At 37.7% G+C, this 14,973-nt stretch overlaps 1 protein-coding gene across 3 annotated transcripts in view; it reads left to right on the plus strand.

Annotated features, from left to right (window-relative positions):
- The first annotated feature begins 150 nt into the window (after nt 1-150).
- The window catches only part of MAP3K2 (mitogen-activated protein kinase kinase kinase 2), a 100,942-nt gene continuing 86,119 nt past the window's right edge, over nt 151-14,973 (plus strand). The window contains exon 1 of one of the 3 annotated variants that reach the window (XM_058548761.1): nt 151-395. The gene's annotated coding sequence lies outside the window, so the exon portion shown is untranslated. Of the gene's footprint in view, nt 396-511; nt 1,155-14,973 lie in introns of those variants that run through there. The other 2 variants (XM_058548762.1, XM_058548763.1) reach the window with 2 other exon arrangements.

The raw sequence follows: 14,973 nt of genomic DNA on the forward strand, positions 1-14,973 counted from the left end.
CGACGACGACGAGGACGACGACCGGGAGGCCCGGCACCCCCAGCCGCGGAGTCGCCGCTCCAGCCCCTTCTCCGGCCTCCGGCGGCGCCCGGCTCGCGGCTTCCTCCTTTCCTGCCCAGCTTCCCGCGGGCCTCGGGGCCGCGGCGGCAAGAAGCACCGGCCGGCCGCGACGGTCCTCGCGCCCGCCGCCCCGCCCGGCCCGGGCTCCATGTGAAGGAGGGACGGGCCTGACCCGGCCCGCGCCTGACTCCTCGCGCGCCCCTCCGGCCCGCGGGGGCCCGCGGCCTCCCCCCACCGGGGGGCGCGGTGACAGGCCGCGCGGGGGCGGAGGGGCGGGCTCGAAGCGGCGGCCGCTCCTCGGGCCTGCGGCTCCCGACGTCCCCGCGGAGCGGCCGGTACGTGCCTGTGTGTGTGTGTGTGGGGGGGGGGGCGCCATCGCCGCCTGTGAGCAGCTCCCGGGGCGGGGGTTTTGCTAGGGGGTTGCCCCGCTCCCGATGGGCGGACCACCGGCCCCTGCATCCTGTTCTGAAGGCCGGGTCTGAGCGGAGTGGACTGCTGGGCCGTAGCTGTCAGACACGTACCCTGCAGGGATTTTAGAAGGGAGATTGCAGCTGGTCCTTGGGAGAAGCAGAGATGTTACGTGCATGTTACATGTTACAAGCGAGAAAGTGCTTGTCTTTGCACTGCCACAGTGTGGTCATCTATTGATTAGGGTTGATTCCCTCCTCTCCTCTTAGCGCTTGCTGTGCGCCCCGCAGTTGTCGTGCATTGTCTCACTGCGTCTTCTCAGCCCCGTGAGGTGGGTACGTCTCTCCCCATTTTACGGATGAAAAAAATGAGGCTCAGATAGATTAAGGAACTTGCCCAAGGTCATGCAGCTGGTAATCTGGGAAGCCTTGATTTGAATATGATGTCTTTTCTGTAGGACTGTATTTCTGCGTCTTGCAAAAATAAATATTTGAGGAAAATGAGAATAGATGGAGAGTTTCTTCCTGGGAGTAAATTCTAAATTCATAGGTAGATATAGTTTACTTGCCTCTATTTTTTTTTTTTTTTAGTTACTTTTAAAAGATGGCTCCTGGCACCTTTACCTTTTTTGCAGTAGGACTGAACAGAGAAATTTCTCCTCTTATCAAAAAGAAGACATATATTTGGTAAAACTGCATATTTCTTGAAAAGTTTCAATTTTACTTGTGCAGTTTATTCTTAATGCGTACAGGGAACTCGCAGTTGGGTTATTTGCTTGAGATTTCCTTATTGCAAAATTTGTTGCTGGATTATGTGGCAATGGCAACACAGTAATTTATGCATTGTCTTATGCAATATTTCTGAGTTGAGTGTCAAAATTTAATGTGTAGAATATTGTAGAAAGTTACCTTTTAATGGTGTAATTTTTTTCTTTCATTTGTGTTTAGCAACTATCAGTATTTATAAACTAACTGAAAATTCTCATTTTAGCATTAACCTGTACTGTTTCTTTGATTATGGTTAGTGAAAAAGAGCCTTTCCTTTTCTCTTTACAAAAGAAAATGTTGATAAATTCCTTTGAATAATTGAAGCTTTATGTGTAGTTGCAAATGTTTAAGAAATCTATTGATGACCAATTATAGTACTCTGTAATTTTCTTTAGTGTATTATCAGGTTTAAGGAAATTTGTAGTTGAATGTCTTTGTAATGTCTGTAGAGAAAAGGTCAAATTATAGAGTTAACAGGTGGATGGTGCACAGATTGATTTGTTGTTTGGTTAAAATATAAACGTGTGTTCAGTCTTGTTGAATTATGTTGAATATGATATCATTATAGAATGGTTATCTAGTCATGCTCTCCATGTGTGTCTTTTGAGAGAACTAGCTGTTAAAGGCTTATCTTAAATAATTGCATTACATTATAGACTCAATCTTTTAAGCAGTGTTTTAGGTGGAGCTTTCATTCCTAGTGTATCTTATTGCTACCAAAGGGATAAACTGTATTTAATAGATGCTATATTAAAATGAAGTCATGTTTGGTTCTCCCTGGTTGGCACAGCTTTGGTTTCAGGTTTTTTTTTCCCCTTGTAGAATTGGAACTCTCCAGGCTCCCCTTCACCCCTGACTTTTTATTATGAAACAATTTCAAGCATACAGGAAATTGGTAATAGTGAGCATACATATGATGACTCTCTAGATTCAACATTTGTTGACATCTTGCCTTATTTGCTTTATCTGTAAATATGTGTATATTATTTTTGGCTAAACCAGTTGAAACTGAGCTGTAGACATTATGACATTTCACCCCTAAATAGGTCAGCATGCATCGCCAAAGGACATTTTCTTACATAGCCAAAATACCATTATTGTTAATATTATTAGTTAATATTTTGCTATTGATAATTAGGTTAATAGTTTCATATTGATAATTCCTTAATGTAATACAATATCCATCCATATTTAAATCTCCCTATTTGTACTCAAAGAGCCTTTATGGCTTTTTACACCCAGTCCCACCAAACCAGGATCCCATCAAGGTTTATTCACTGCGTTTGGTTAAGTCTCTGATCTCTTCTAATCTAGAACAGCCTCACCTCCCCGTTTTAAAATGACGTTCATATTTTTTAAAAGATCAGGCCAGTTGTCTTATAAAATAAGTCACATTCTTGATTTGTCTGAGTTTTTCCCTTATGGTGTCATTTAGCGTGTTCCTCTGTTCCCCCTATATTAGCTAACAGTGAGCTAGGTTTAAAGGGTTGATTCGTTTCAAATTAAATATTTTGGGCAATAATAACTACTAAGTGATGCTGGTACTTCATATTCCTTCCCATCAGGAGATATGTAATGTCAAGTTCCATTATTTGTGATGCTGAGTTTGATCACTTGGTTATGGGGGTTAAGGTAAGATATGTTTTCCCCACTGCAATTAGCAGGTAATCTATGGCATGATAAATTAGCACTGTAGTGCTAGCCTGTTCTCCAGTAATCTTTCACCAGTAATCAGCATCTGTTGCTGATCCTTGTCAGGCTAACTTTTGAATTTTAGTGTTAATCTTTTGTTGTCTATAGATAGAAACAAAATCACAGGAATGTAAAAAATCCTATGCAGCTAAGTTAATCAGATTCTGATTTCGTGGATTTTTAAGTTTTTTAGTTATGAATTCAAGGTATTTTCTTTTATGAATGTAAATAAACTTGACTTGAGAAAAATAGGAAAAACTCAATGCCTGTCTTTTCCTGTATTCTCACTCAAGGAGTGTGTTTCTTTTTTATTTTCGCTTGAGGAAGATTAGCCCTGAGCTAACTAACATCTGTGCCAATCTTCCTCTATTTTGTATGTGGGATGCCTCCGCAGCATAGCTGATGAGTGGAGTATGTCCGTGCCTGGGATTGGAACCGTGAACCTGGGCCGCCAAAGCGGAGCACTTGGAACTTTTAACCACTTGGCCATGTGGCCAGCCCCAAGGAGTGTGTTTCTTTTAAGTTTTTCTTAACCCATATTTGTTACACAAGAATAGCTAGAAATATAATAAAGGAAGGGTGGATTTACTAAAAAACATTTTGAGAAAACTATTTTCTGGTGTAATGCAAAGAGCACTGGATTAAAAGTCAGAAGATCTAAATTCTAGTCCTAATTCTACCACTGTGTGAAGTTCAAGAATTATAACTTCTTTAACTTCACTGCTTCTTCTCATTTCATAATGATTAAGTTAGTAAACATTTGTGAATTTCTGATAATGAGGCATGTTGGTTACATTTAGAGGTGAACCTCATTGTAGTTAAGCCATATAGAAATAAATCAAATATATGTAATATAAAATTGAATTTATTTCCCAACTAATTAACTGACATTTAGTAGGTGATTGTTTTAAAGAAGAGTTCATAAAAGGATTTACTGAAGTAACACATTCTCTCATTAAAAATACGATTTAATTCATGAGACAGTTTACATGAAGTTTTCCCACACATCTCTTTTGTAAGTCAAGATGAACTGTATATATGGAAATAAAAAAACTTTCCCTTATTCTCAAGTGTTGTGTGGGGTATAGCTCTGTATCTATTTACACATGCACGTATACGTTTATAAGAAACTTGTCAGTGTAATTTTGTCTTTTGTCTTGACTATCCCTGGGATTTATTGGAAACATTGGTTGACTGTGTTTCTCGTGGTGGTTAATCACATATTTGCTTTGTAACATCTCTTCTATTGTTGCCTTTATGGTTGTTTAACACTTAGATTGTACTTAATTTTTTTGTTATACTTTGTCTTCCCAGCTGATAGGATAGAGAGAAAATCTGTGGAGTCCCTCCTGTAACTAGCACACTGCCTTCCTTATAAGTGCTCAAGAGTGCTTTGTTTAGTACTGTAAATTTAAAAAGCACTCTGTGTTGACTTTAACAATTAATATTGACAAATTAAAAGAATAGTTTAAGATATGATTTTATCATTATTATTTTGATAATTCCCAGATTAGGTCTCCTCATTGCCACCACCTCAGGCAGGATGCTCCACTAGCACTGTGTACCTTCCTCTACCATCGTACTCACCACGTTGCACTATAATCATCTCTGTGTCCTCCATTAGGAAGTTAGCTCTTCAAGGACAAGGCAGTGTTTTGTTGATTTTGGTGCCCCAACACCTAGCACAATGCCTGGAGCCAAATATTTATTAAATGAATGGAGAATTGACAGAAGGGACCTCCTTTTCCAGTGTTCTAAGATTCTTAAAAGGTGATGCCGAGGCCGGCCCGGTGGTGTGGTAGTGAAGTTTGTGTGCTCCACTTCGGTGGCCTGGGGTTCGTGGGTTTGGATCCTGGGCACGGACCTAAGCACTGCCTATCAAGCCATGCTGTGGCAGTGTCCCATATAAAGTAGAAGAAGATGGGCACAGATGTTAGCCCAGGGCCAATCTCCCTCAGCAAAAAAAAGGAGGATTGGCAACGGGTGTTAGCTCAGGGCTAATCTTCCTCGCAAAAAAAAAGTGATGCCTACCAACCGCTGATGATTTACAAAATTTTTCTTCTGGATTTACTGGTTGAGTTTTCTTTATTCTCTCTTGTGGTATTATTTATTTTTATTTTGCAAATTTAAGCAACTTCTGCGTTCTAGGCACTGCTTGAGTACTACTTTGAAGATATCCATTTAATGCCTATTAACAGCCCAGCGAATTAGTTACTGTTGTTATGCCCATGTTACAGGGGGGAACTGAAGCACAGAGACAATAAGCAACTTGCCTATGTTCACACTTGTGTGTGGTGGAGCTGGGACAGAATGCAGGCAGTCTGGCTCCAGAATCTGTGCTTCTAGCAACTGCACCATGCCACCTCTCTGCTTTATCAGGGCAACGAGAAACTTGGATTTGCTTTACCAAAGTGATATCATTATCATTCATGGAGTACCTACTATGTCTCAGGGTGGGGAGGGCAATTCCAGAAGGCCTTAAAGAAGAGGCAACAGTTGAACTAAATTAGCAAACCCTATACATTAACTGATTGTGATTATAATATTTATTGGAAAAAATTTAAATATAAAAAAGATAAAGAAGAAAATAAAAGTAGTAAGCAGTTAAAAGTATGAACTTGGGAGTCAGACCTGAATGTGAGTCCCAGCTCTCCTGCTTAACCTCTCTAACCCTTGCTTTCCTTGTCTATAAGATAGAGATAATCATACCTAACTCACAGGTTTGTTATGAGGTTTAAATGAGATAATATGTTTAGTGCCTAGCATATAATAAAGTATTCAAAAAACATTATCAGTTATTGTAAAATCTCCCGTAGTCCAAGTTCATGTCTATCTTGATGTACATGGAAGCCGTCTTATTTAAAGTGATTAGGACTGGTGGTGTTCAGTTTAATTAAAAAAAAATAATATCAGGGGAATAAAAATGACACATTTTTATCTTAAATACTTTATTTTGTTTAAAAAAATGTAGAAGTATAAAGCTGAGTACGTGATCCATCTAGAGTTGTATGATTTTTCTGCCTAGTCTTTTACAGTTTATTCTCCTATACCTACTTTAATAACAATTTTTATGTAACTGTTCTTTGAGTCTGAACATTCAACTTCTTTTTCATAGAAATAACAACTCTCTTTTCACATTCATAATTTCATTGGTTTATGTAATATTTAACTATGTAATTATTTTAACAAGTACATAAACATCTAATTCTTGGTAAGTTGATGAGAGTAGAAATGTACTGTTTTGGTAAAAAATAAGCTTAACTAGTAGTGAACGTTCAGCAGGTTATCAGAAGGCTTTCTAGAGAGAATGGAGAGTGTTGGTTAATTTGCCAAATTGGTTTGTTAAGGAGGTTCGATAAGAAAATGTTGTTTCCTTACCTTCTATCTCTGAGTATATGGATTTATGTATTATACAGATATTTAAACAAAGGATTCAAAGCTACATAGTCATAATATCTCAATTTTATTTCAGCTCATTCAGGTTTTTTTTCATTTGTGCCCCTTTTTTTAAATATTCTTCTTCCTTGGCAATGTGTATAGTTTTTAGATTAGATCTCCATTCTCCTTATTTGTCATCATCTCTCAATATTTTCATCTTTTTGTTATTTTACTTTGCACTCTGGGAGAGTTTCTTGGGTTTGACCTCCATAACCACATTGACAGTTCTGTTCTTTATGCCCTCCAATATACATTAAAAAATTTCGTCTCATGAGATTTTATTTCTGCAGTTGAATCTCTATTATCTTGGCAATCCTTGATCTTGCTGATTTCCTTTTTCCTCTCATCCTTGTTTTGCATCTCAGTCTGGTCTATCCTTTAGCTTTACATTTGTGCTTTATAAAGTCATGTCTTCTGGCCTTGAAGATATCACACAATTTTCTATAAACTTCAGACTGTATCTTGGAAGGAAAGAAGTAGTAATATTTGAGCGTCTATTAAGTGCCAGAAACTTTACACACATTAATATCACAGTAACTATGGTAGTTATATTATCCTGATTTTACAGATGAGGAAACAGGCTCAGAGGTGTTAAGAATCTTGCTCAAAGTCACACAGTAGAGTTGGGGATTTTGTATGGCTCTTCTAATTAAAGCAAGAGTTCCCTAGCCTTCTCTCTGCCTCCGCGTTGCTTACATAGTCTGATTACATGCAGCACTCTCTATGGGCTATGTGTAGTAGAATCTTCTGGGGGTAGGGCCAACATGATTAAAGAAAACATATACTCAAATTCAGATATTATTCTCATCTCTCATCCTGTATAATCGCTGAATGAAAGAGTTCTGAAAAACACTTGGGTAAACTTGTATGATTTCTTTATGTGTATAGTAGTCTCCCTTATCTGTGGTTTCTGTTGCCTGCAGTTAACTGCAGACCAAAAATATTAAATGGAAAATTGTAGAAATAAACAATTCATAAGTTTTAAATTGGGAGCTGTTCTGAGAAGCATGGTGCAATCTCGTGCCATCCACTCCCAGAAGTGACTCATCCCTTTGTCCAGTGTATGCACACGGTATATGCTACCTGCTGGTTAGTTACTTAGTTGCTGTCTCGGTTATCAGATCAACTATTGCGGTATTGCAGTGCTTGTGTTCAAGTAATCCTTATTTTACTTAATGGCCACAAAGCACAAGAATAGTGATGCTGGCAATTTGGATAAGCCAAAGAGAAGCCATAAAGTGCTTCCATTAAGTGAAAAAGTGAAAGATCTTGACTTAATAAGAGAAGACAAAATATCGTGTGCTGAGGTTGCTAAGATTTGTGGTAAGAATGAATCTTCTGTCTGAAATTGTGAAGAAGGAAAAAGAAATTCGTGCTAGTTTGCTGTTGCATCTCAAATATGTGTGTATAGGAAAAAACATAATATATATAGGGTTTGATACTATTTGCGGTTTCCGTCATCCATTGGGGGTCTTGGAATGGAGCTCCTTCGGATAAGGAGAGACTAGTACTGTATTATGTACGTTTTTCAATGGGATGAAAATAAACTGGTCTATTTTAAATAAATGGTATGGGAAGTGTGTTTATTTTTCTGGTATCTAGGAGAAGTAATATGGGAGAGTTTAATGTACTTGGTCAGAGAATTGATGAAATTTTTTGAAATGAGTATAATGAACATTAGGAATTTTCAGTGTGATTTTTTTAAAATTAAGTTTTAGACTGTATTATTTTGAATAGGCTATGAACAATAACCCCCAAATCTCAGTGGCTTAAAATAACAAAGGTTTATTTTTTGCTCATGCTATGTGTTCATTGAGGTTCAATTGGGGGACTTCCACTCAACATTGTGTCAGTGAATAAGCTGGGTAAACTGCAAAACAGGCAAAAAGTTTGAGACACAGATTTGAGTAGAGTCTCAGATGTGCTCCGAGGAAGACAAAGGAGGAAGGGGTTTATAAAGACAAAGGACACAAGCCTACAAAGATTTACAATGAACAGCTAGTGATTGGTTCTGGCATGGGGTGAGCTGACTCGCCAGGATGCAGTTGGTCCTTGGGTTGTATCTAGGCAGATTGTTTGTTCTCGGAATGAGGAAGTGCTTCAAGATGTGACCTCTGGTGTCAGGTAAAGCTCAGAAGTTCAGTTAACATCTGGTGGTGGACGTGGTGTGCATGCATAAGCCCCACTTTCTTAATGGCCTCCCAGCTCCATTTTATGTTAACTCCATTTTATTATTGCCATCCACATTTTCCCCTTTTGATCAAGATCTTTCAACAGAAAGCACTGCAGATCAAATCATTTGATATGTATAAATATATATATATCCCTTGTCACCAGGAAGGCTCATTCTCTGGAGTCATGTCCCACTTAGTGGGGAAAGTGAGATGCTCAATCATCAGTAGGAGTAACGCAGTCAGAGGCTTTGGCTACCCCCGAGCAATACGGAGGCAGTCAGAAAATGAGTCTTAGGCATAGTTTTTATCTGGACAAAGTATTGAGTTCTTAGTTTGGAGTTGCAGGATTGGTTGATCATCTCAAGTTGCTGAGCAATCATTATTCCGAAAGGGGAACACATAGTATGCGATGCCTTTGAGTTCTGTAGCAGTGTCAGCGGTGAGGAGCACTTGGTAAGGTCTTTTCCAATGGGGCTTGAGGGCTGTCTTCCTCTGATGATGCTTCCGGAATACCCAGTCACCAGGCTCTAGATTGTGACCACCAGGATCCTTTAAGTTGGAATCCAGGAAAGTTTTCTTTTATCTGTTGATGATGGGCTTGAACATAAGACATTAGAGACTTACAGTAGCTGGCATACTAATAGACAACAGGGGATCAGCAGAAGGTTGTATACTAATAGACGTTGATCTGCTGATGACTGTCTCATGTGTAGTTTATGTTTTCCAAAGAGGGTACTGCGAACAGTTGGCAAGACCAAAAGCAATACCTTAGCCCAGGGGAGTCCAATCCATAGGTATATAATGAAACCTCAAAGACAGTTCACAGGACTAGAATCTAATATCTACAAAGGTGTAAACATTTTTCTCTCCACAATTACCCTCTTTTTTTAGCAAAAATAATCACAGTAAAACTAATTTTACATTAAAAACTTGGCCTGATATTTTTATATATATATAAAATATTATTTATGCATTACATTATACAATGTACAAATATATATTTATTTTACAAAATAAGAATACTCAGAGTTTCTGAATTCTAGAGGGATTAGGTAGGGAGAAAAAGTAAATGTTTCATCTTCGTTCACAAAGGTATGTCTTACCAAATTGTTGATAGCTTAAGGGAAAAGATTTCTTTAAATCTGGAAAAACAAAACATTAGAGCATCTTTCTCACCTCATGTAGTCCCACGTAATTTAATATTTCTTCTACTTAAATCCAGTTTTTCATTAGTTTTCTCAACTTTGCCTGATAATGGAGGGTGATAGGAACTGTGATAATTCCAAGAAATTTGAAAGATTTTTGTTAATGTTCCTATGATTTGCCCAATGAAGTGGGTGCCTCGATCACTGGAGACTGTGGAAGGTATATCCCAAGTGGGAAATACATTTTCTAACAGTTTCTTTGCCATTGTGAGGGCATCACCTTTGTGGCAAGGGAAAAACTTTAAACCATTCAGAAAACATACATAAAATAACAAGAACATAATGATAACTCATGCTAAGTATCAATTGAATGAAATCCAGCTGCAGGAGCATAAAAGACCCAGAGGGAGGAGTTCTGTGGCCTCTGGGGGACAGAAATAGTTTTTCTTAATGCGCTGCAGTGGGTGATGGAATTTAAAAATGAAAAAATGGGGTTTGCCAGGGAGCTAGGAAGAACCAAGCGGCCATCTTGGGTTTCCCATAGCTCTGACTATTTGTTTAGTTTATAGCCATTGTTTACCCATCTTAATTTCTCTGATTCAGGAGCAGACTTGTCATGTTACAAGGACATCAGGATGGCAAAAGTTTGGCAATAAGGGGTCAATTTTTTTTTTCTGGCAGAACCAGAATGGAATTCATCCATGTGTGTCATAACCTTTATAGATTCTGTTGTTGCTTCCTTTGCATGAAAGTCAGCTAAGGCGCTTTCCTGATTTTCACTGTGAGCCTCTATTTTGATGACAGACAACATTTTATACCAGGACATATTAGACTTGCAGGAATTTCACATAATTTCTAGAACTCTTATACAAAGACATAAAGAAGGCTTAATAGTTATTTCTTAATTGATAATGCTTCCCGTGTAACTTAACATATCAAATAAACCTAATTAGTTTAATATCCCTCTTTTCATAAGGAGAGAGAACAAATCTTTTGAGATGTTTCAGGGATCCTCTGAACAATTCTCAAGTTAGCTAGAGGTCAAAAAAGACTTCATTTAGAATTTGATTTTGGGAAGTTTGTCAAAAATATCCAAGAGGTTTCTAAAATGATTACCTAAATAGGATCACAGACCATTATAAAACTTAATATTTAATTATCTATTTAACCAAAGTGACGAAGAGATTTTGAAGGTAAATATAGAGAGTTATGTAGTTCTGAGCAAAACTGAGCTTTTCTAAGTAATCAAAGACTTGATAAAGACAAAGTACAGGATCTTTGTTTCATAGGCAGATTACATTGAAGGTAAAGAAACTTTTTTTATAATTTCTTATTAAGAGAAGATCAATAATTTGAGAAGATTTTGTCCTTCAGTAGAGAGAAAAGCCAAATTCTAATTTTGCACCAGTATACTTTTGATATTAAAATTCATTTTTAAATAAATTCATTTTAATCTTAGCCAGCTTGACCACGCACTAAAATTTCTTTTTAAAGATTCCTTTTTCACAAACCTACAACTTTCTATGTCTCTTTAGGTTTTGTCCTATCTTTTTCTTTCTTACTTTGGAAAAATAATTTTGTTTTAGGACAAACTTATTTTGTTTTCCTTTAACAAAGATGCATCGTCATTCTTCATACCGTCTCTTACGGAAAACACATATCCTATTTTCCTTGTCTACTTTTCATATGTAGTTGCTTTCTTAATTTCAAAAACTTGCAAAGTTTATCTGAAAAGAAATGATGCAAGGCAGTTGTTACAGAATAATTACAGATTTTACTCTTAGAGAATAGCATAACTGCTTTTGCATTACATTAAATGAATATAAACTCCTTATATATAATATAGTTAAACCATATGCTTTTTTGAAATTACAGTATGAGATTCACTTGTAGCCATAGGTTCATCCTGACATTGCTCTGTTAGACTGGGAATGATAGAACAGGCAGAGGCGCCAAGATCCCCACATCATTGCTGAAGAGAGTTCCTTTAGGTTGAGTAGGCAGAATAAAGATTTGAAAGATGGAACAACAACTTCTAAACTGATGGCAGTGCTATAAACATCTGGGAAGCCACCACCAGAATTCTCAGCCGTGCAAATAGTTGTAAGAAACGGAGGGGCTGGCCTGTGGCTGGTGATTAGGTTTGGCACGCTCCGCTTTGGCAGCCTGGGTTTGCAGGTTTGGATCCTGGGCACGGATCTATACCACTCATCAGCCATGCTGTGGCGGCAATCCACATACAAGTAGAGGAAGACTGGCACAGATTTAGCTTAGGGCTAATCTTCCTCAAGCAGAAAAAGAGGAAGATTGGCAATGGATGTTAGTTCAGGGCGAATCTTCCTCAGCAAAAAAAAAAAAAAAAAAAAAAAGAGAAGTTCTTTTAAACGATTGTTGCTGCCTGGCTGTAAATCTGAAAAGACAAGGCAACAAAGTATGAGCCTATCAGAGAGTGATTACAGCCTGGCCTTGAGGAGTTATCATTGTGTGTGTGTATATAAGACAGAAAGGGTGGTGGTTCTTGTATTGACCTCATAGACCCTTCTGTTGCTCAGATTAATGTGGTATAAGAGCAGTGGCTTTCAAACATGTTAGATCTTTCCATAGCAAGAAATACAGTGTATATTATCCTATATACACTATATATATACTGTAAACAGTATATACCTCCATATATAAAAACATATGTAACTGAAATAAAAATTTAATAAACTGACAGGTATTTCCTATTTTTAGTATATGCTATACATGCATTCTGTTTCGCATCTTATGAAATTATTTTTGTTTATTTACATATATAAGAAATTTGTAATAGACTTATTATGGAGTATAGATAAAATTGAAGATATATATTATCTATTTTGATAAATGTAGATACCATGTACATTTTCTATTTAAATAAATGTTAGTCATAATTTCTCAATGGTCTGTGACTGTAGTTTGAAAAATAAGAAGTTACACTAAATCCTTCCATAGTAGGAGAAAGCTCTCATAAGAGTTCCATTGCTTCTCATCTTTCAAAGGGGCACCTGCTGCTTTACCAGCATTCTCTCAGCATCGGTGCATACAGTTTGCATAGAGTTAATTTACGTTTATTACTCTAAGTGTTCTGACATTTTCTTTTTGGTTCCTTTTGTATTTTCAGCTCTTCTTCCAACTTTCTCCCTCCCTCCTTTCCTCTGTTTGTAATCTTTGCTCTCCAGTAAAAATTAGGAAGCAGGCAATTGTGAATTATTATATATTAGCATCCTGTAGTAGATTAGCAAACCCATAAACATGTTTTATAATTTCTAGAAGCATATCTTTCTTTATAGCAAACTTTTCAGTGTGGCACGAAACGTGTCTGTTGATAGACCCGAATATCTTTTATCTGTCTGTAAAAGAATTAAAAAGTCAAAACCAGACAGGGGCCAGCCCGGTGCTGTAGCAGTTAAGTGCTCGCGCTCTGCTGTGGCGACCCGGGGTTTGGATCCCGGGCGTGCACCGATGCACCGCTTGTCAAGCCATGCTGTGGCAGCGTCCCATATACAGTGGAGGAAGATGGGCACCAATTTTAGCCCAGGGCCGGTCTTCCTCAGCAGAAACGGAGGAGGATTGGCAGATGTTAGCTCAGCGCTGATCTTCCTCACCAAAAGAAAAAACAAAACAAAACAACAACCAGACAAATTTATGTTTAGCAATCAGTGTCTCAGTATACCATCCTATCTGGAAATGGTTTAGATAGTCAATGAGTATCCATTATTTGGTTTAACTTGTATAAGCTTTTATCTCATTTACATTTATTTAAACACTTGTTTTTAACAATTATGTTTGGATTGGACATTAAATAGTTAACCATCATCTCAAGTCATTCCCTCTGCTGACAAATTCTGCAACAGAAACAGCAGGAGCCTACTGACCAGTAAACCCAGGTAGAAAAAGTTGTATGTTTGTGTTACATTCAATATTGATAACTCTGAAGACATGTCTGTTTTTATTAAACAAACTTAAACTATCTTTTATCAAAGATTGTCACAGATCACTTGAACTTGAAAAACATTTGGGTTAGTTTTTATTATATTTAGAAATAATTTATATAAGGACTTACTTTAATTAAATAGAGCTCTTTAGAAATGAACTTGATAATACCATCTGGAGGTAGAAAAATATCACACATACGTAACATATATACGTGTATATAGACAGACACAAACAGAGATCTTATAGTTTTTATTTTAAAAATTTCAGCCATGAATCAGATACAGTAATACAAAGCTCACTAGTTATGAAAGAATAGTTGGATTCAAATTTTGTTTCTGGCAGATGGAACTGCTTAAAAGTTTTATTTTTTGTTTTTTTTTACTTCAGGCTTTACTGATTGAGTTAGCCAGGTTTAGTCATAGGCAATTGTGGGCTGTTATCTCTTGGGGTGTTTACATTCTAAAAACATGGTAAAATTTACAACTTCAAAGGATAGAGAGACAAAAATGCAAGTTTTCTTCTTCCTAGAAGTTTTGGGATAATTTTAATTTGAAACTTTGTTCAGTCTTAGGAATTGAATGTGGGTGAAGGAAGACCGGAGGCAGTGACAGTAATGAAAGAAGTGTTGGCCAACTTTTCTAGCTTTACAAGTCCTTGAGAGAGGTCTGAATTGGCCTTGGTGAATTTAGAATTAACAGTGCTCAGGGAAGCAACCTTTTTGGTGTTTTGTTTAGAGGCCTCAAGATACCAATTAAAATATGCTTCTCATTCAGTTTGTTTAGTTCAGTAACTTTTTCCAATTGAGTGTGCAAGTTAGGAATTTCAAAGGAGCTCCATTTAGGCCAGTGAAGCCTCAAATCTTTCTGAGAAATGTGAATCCAGCGTGATAAAAATCTACACGTAGAATGTCAGTATTCTTTAAACAAAACCAGCAGGAGTTCTAGATGGGGCTGCCTTTCAGCAGTCCCCTTAGAAAATGGACTTCCCATTTGTAGTACTTAGCAAAGAAACATTGGCTCAGCAAAGGAATGAAAACAAACAGAAGTTCCTTAAAGCTGACAATGAAAGGATGGCCAGAACCAGTATCAAAGGATAACCAAATAAAGTCTGGACTTCTCCCAAAAAATAGGAGGTCCAGGCCCAGGAGGACTTACTGCTGGGGATCAGGATTGCCAAGGGAGACAGTAGAGCACAAAAGGACTCTTTACAGGCACCTGTCCGCAAAGTGGCACTGGAATCAGAGGTTGGTTGCTCTGGATCCCACTTCTGACACCATGTAATGTCAATGAATAAGAGGTGTAAACTGCAAAAGAAGCAAAAAGTTTATTTGTG

This window comes from Diceros bicornis, chromosome 10 (genome assembly GCF_020826845.1).
Source record: "Diceros bicornis minor isolate mBicDic1 chromosome 10, mDicBic1.mat.cur, whole genome shotgun sequence".
Taxonomy (NCBI): Eukaryota; Metazoa; Chordata; class Mammalia; order Perissodactyla; family Rhinocerotidae; genus Diceros; species Diceros bicornis.